A 4,921-nucleotide genomic window follows, 5' to 3' on the forward strand; every position below is an offset into this window, starting at 1 on the left:
CTGACGCTCTTTTCTCACTTCCCTGGGCATCGCACAACATGGGTGCACTTACACACACGCAGACAATACCCTCATGCACATTATAAAAATAATAAAAAAATAAGAGAAAATATCCAAGTGTATCATGTCACAAGAGTATTATTATTATTATTATTATTATTATTATTACTGTGTCTTTATTCAAGTACAAAGTGATGATTCATGTGAGGCTCATAATCAAGAGCATCTTCCCTCCAACCACCCCCCACACTTCCTGGCCCCACCCTTTGTGCTTTCAACCTTCCTTAGCAAATAAAGAATTTAATCCCCCAAACAGCAGTGGTGCCTGAGCTTCAGTTTGAATGCATGGGAGAGCCCAGAGTGGTGACAGGGACAGGGGGAAAAGCTTCACCCTCAGGAAAAGGGACGGAAGAGTAGAGTGTGGTGAAGTAAGGACTTCCATAGCCTAGGGTACCGAAATCGGGCCTGGGAGCAGAGGGAAGGATACAGGCCCTCCCCCCGGGAAAGGAGACCCTGCAGCCTCATACTCCTCTTGTTGGGTATAGTCAGTGCCTGATCTTTTGCCCTTCTGACACTGGTTACAGAACCACACCCAAGCTGCTCTGTGATGAGGCTGATCTGCAGCAGGGTGGAGCTCTCGATGCTAAGTTTGCTTTCTCTTGCGGGCCTGCACCAGGGTCTCTGCTTTGCATATCTCCTGAAGGTTCTTGTTGTCGGCTTCCTCCACCCACTTCTGCAGCAGGGACCAAAGCTTGTACACATGTTCTTGAAACTGAGCTGCAGAACCTCAAAGCGGCAGATGGTCCCCTGGCTGAACACCTTTCCAAAGAGAACGACCAGGGTGCTGCCTATGTGCCTGGGTGTATCCCAGTGTGATCCTTTTCTGCTTCAGCAGCTTGGCAAACTGCTCCAGTTCTTTCTGTAGAGAGCGTTCATGTCCTGAGATTCCTCTAGGGTTGGCTCCACCTTCTCCTTCTTCACCTTCACAGCACCTGGGTGGGCAGTGCAGGGCCCAGGGGAGGTCCCCTCCGAGTTGTCTTCCACTCCAGCTCCTGCCTGACCCTTGGGCTGCAAGGTCTTCAGGCCGACTTGGGACACTAGGCCCTCTCCAACCTGAGGTCCTCAGTATGCCATCCCTCCACAGAACTCATAAAACGGGGGACTTGAGGAGATCCCCTACACTTCTGAGCCTGGCCCAACCCAGGCACGATTCTGGGCTCACTCAGAGAGACTTGAAAGCTGAGCGAGGTTCAAGGGTCCACCCAGCCCAGCTCCAGCCCTCCTGTTCCATTGCCCCCACCACTAGGCAGGGCCAAGAAGGGGAAGTCCGAAGCCAGGTGTCCGGCCGTGGGGAAGGCAGGTACTCCAAGCCGGGGTGGAAGAAGGGCTGCCAAAGGACTGCAGAACACCTCCCTCCCTCCATCTCTCCCTCCCCAATCCCGCCCACACAAGAGTATTATCTTGAAATGTTTATGATAGTGTCATGAGTGTGTATGTCTGTGTGAGTTTGTATGCATTGGGCCACAATGAAAAATGCAATTTCTGGCCAAGTGTGGTGGTACGTGCTTTTAATCCCACTACTTGGGAGGCAGAGACAGATGGATCTCTGAGAGTTCAAGGCCAACCAGAGCTACATAGTGAAACTCTGTCTCAAACAAAAATGCAGTTTCTCAGTATGGATCATATTCAAAGATGTAGACCTGGGGATGTAGCTCAATGGTAAGAATGTTTGCCTACCATTTATAAGGCCCTGGATGTGCCCTCTCCAGCAGCACCCCTCTCACTCCCAAAATTTCAGAACTATCACAGAGAACTAAGGATTATGTCCTTTTCACTGTCTCAGGCCTGCAGGGAGTCCATATCAGCCTACAGAGATTGAGTCCTCTAGAGGACAAATGCCACCTCCCTTCACTCCACCTCTGTGTCCATGAGATGCTGGCTGGAGTCCCTGCTGAGCTAAATGTATTCATTCAGTCCCAAGGACAACAGAGCCCAATGGCACATTCCTGCACTCCTAGCATTCAGGAAGCCAAGGGAGAAGGATTACAAACTCCAGGTAGATCTGGGCTAACTGAAAGATGCTGTAATAAACAAGTCAACAAAAGAAAAAGAAAAAAATCCTCATGCCTGAGTACATAGCTCTGTTGACAGAGTGCTGGTTTAACATGCACAGAAGTCCTGGGTTCCGTCCCCAGCACCACATAAACCAGACATGGTGATGCATGCCTGCAATCCCAGCACTTGGGAAGTGGAAAGAAGATAAGAAATTCAAGATGGGGGACTGGAGAGATGGCCCAGCGGTTAAGAACACTGGTTGTTCTTGCAGAAGCCCCAGGTTCAACTCCCAGCACCCACATGGCAACTAACAACTGTCTGTAACTCCAGTCCCAGGGGATCCGACAGCCTCTTCTGACCTCCACGGGCATTGCACGACACGGGTGCACTTACCTACATGCAGGCAATACATTAATACACATGAAATAAAAAAATAATAATAAATTTAAAAAAAAAAAGAAATTCAAGATGGGGAGCTGGAGAGATGACTCATCAGTTAAGAGCACTGGCTGCTCTTACAGAGAACCCAGGTTCAATTCCCAGCATCCACATGGCAGCTAACAACCATCCCTAACTCCGGTTCCAGGGGAATCCAATGCCACCTTCTGATTCTGTGGGCATTGCACAACACGGGTACGCTTACATACATGCAGACAATACACTCATACACATAAAATAAAATTTTTTTAAAAAGAAAGATGATGTGCTAGAGAGATGGTTCAGTGGTTAAGAGCACTGGCTGTTCCTGCAGAAGACCTGGGTTCGAATCCCAGCATCCACCTGGCAGCTAACAACTGTCTGTAACTCCAGTTCCAGGGAATCTAATGCCCTATTCTGACCTCCTGAGGCATTGCAGGACATGGATGTACTTACATACATGCAGGCATAACACTCACACACATAAAATAAAAATAAACAAAATTTTTAAAAAAAGAAATTCAAGATTATTGTGGCCTAGTGGCACATGTGAGATCGTGGCCAGCCTAGACTACATATCGTGTTCCAGGCCAGCTGGGGCTACAGGGAAACCCTATCTCAGAAAAGATCAAAAAAAAATTCAAGATGAGTCTGAGGCCAGCCTGAGCTGTATGAGACCTTGTCTCAAAAATAAAAATCCTCCAAGTAGATAAAAAGTCCAAGATGGTACCAATACAGATCAAGGAAGTCACTGCCCCTCTCACTGAGGGATGCAGTTGATCTCTGGTACCTTCACCTCTGGGCAGCAACTTCCAACCTAGTGCCCTCAAATCCTACATCTTTGTGCTGCCCTCCAGATCACATGGAACTGGCTTCTTTCCACCTTGCCTAGTACACTATCTTGACTGCTCAGGTTCCATGGCAGCTTTGAGTAAGACAAAGACACCTGACACGCTCAGGAAGGACTGGCGGCACCCTCAGGAAACAGATGCTTTGCAAACAGGGCCTCTTCCTACAAACCTCCCGGCTCTTCTGTGAACTGGAAATAATAAAAAATGAAAATGATAATTTTAAACTGATAATTGCCTTCTGGCAAATTCCCTCCTCTGGGGCATCTGTGTGACAGATGGATATGGGTGCTCCTTAAACACACAAAGCCTGGGTTTTCTTTACTGTTACTGAGTTATCTCACTGTGGGTTTTAGATAAATCCCGTACTCACCCACTAAATCAGTGTAGGCTTTACTGCTTACTTCTGACAAAGGTTTGTTGCTAGGACAATGATCTCCCAGATAGGTAACTACTCTTCAGAATTGTTGCACTCTGAGCTGTCTCTACTCCTAGAGCCTGAAGTGCACTTTTCTGTATGGGTCTGGTTCCAGTGTGTCCTCAATACATCATGTAATGGACCTTTCCAAGCCAGAAATGTGCCCCTTGCCAGTGAAAAGTCCTGCACTAAGCCCCCTCATTGCCTTTATTAATAGTGTCTACACCCCTCAGTGATAGGCCTATGCCTCAGCCCCGCAATCTTCTCTCCTTACAAAGTCAATCTTGCCCAACAAAGTAGAACCACTCTCCATAGTCCCACACTCCTGTGACTTTCTGTCAGTGTGCCTTTGCTCAAATTATTCCTTCCATGTCAAACAACTATCGTTCACAGTCCCTTACCCCTGATGACCTGGTTAAGTTCCACTCATGCTTTAAGACTGGATTCAGAGCAGAGTGTGGTGGCACATGCCTTTGATTCCATCACTTGGAAGGCAGAGGCAAGCAGACCCCTGAGATCGAGGCCAGCCTGGTCTCCATAGCGAGTTTCAGGCCAGCTGTGGCTACAGGGAGACCCTGTCTCAAAAAGACAAAAAAGAAAAGAAAAAAAGACTGGATTCACGGGACATGGTGACTCAAGCTTATCATCTCAACTGCTCTGGAGGCAGAGGCAGAAGGATTGTGAATTCAAGGCCAGCCTGGACTGTATAACAAATTTGAGGACACCCTGAGTAACATAATGAGACCTTGTCCCACAAAACAAACAAAAATATTAGATTCAAGAGCACTCTCCACCCCAGGCTAAGTCAGGACACCTCACCAAGCTTGGATTTTGGCATCTTTAAGGATACTTTTGTAAGCAATTCCCACAGAATATGAGGAACAGCCTTGAGGAAATGGAAGTGAATTTGTGAATCTGATGGGAACTGAGTATGAGAGAGGATGTGCAGACTCTGACACTATAGCCACTCATTGGCAGCATAAATTTGGCTCTTCTTTCACCATAGCCTATGCCTAGGACCGGTCTTATCCATGGTTGGGGGGACTGGGGACTTCAGGTATGATTTCAGTGATATGTAAGAACCCTCATCTCCAAAATAGTTCCCATTTTCCAACATGGCTGAAGTGTGACTCTCTCTCTCTCTCTCTCTCTCTCTCTCTCTCTCTCTCTATATATATATATA

The 4,921-nt window shown here is 47.4% G+C and overlaps 1 pseudogene; it reads right to left on the reverse strand.

Moving 5' to 3' along the window:
• Positions 1-332: 332 nt before the first annotated feature.
• On the reverse strand, positions 333-4,051 carry LOC103743134 (annotated as a pseudogene).
• Between the last annotated feature and the right edge of the window lie 870 nt (positions 4,052-4,921).

The sequence above is a fragment of the Nannospalax galili genome, unplaced genomic scaffold (genome assembly GCF_000622305.1).
Source record: "Nannospalax galili isolate Female #2095 unplaced genomic scaffold, S.galili_v1.0 scaffold311, whole genome shotgun sequence".
In the NCBI taxonomy this organism is placed as follows: domain Eukaryota; kingdom Metazoa; phylum Chordata; class Mammalia; order Rodentia; family Spalacidae; genus Nannospalax; species Nannospalax galili.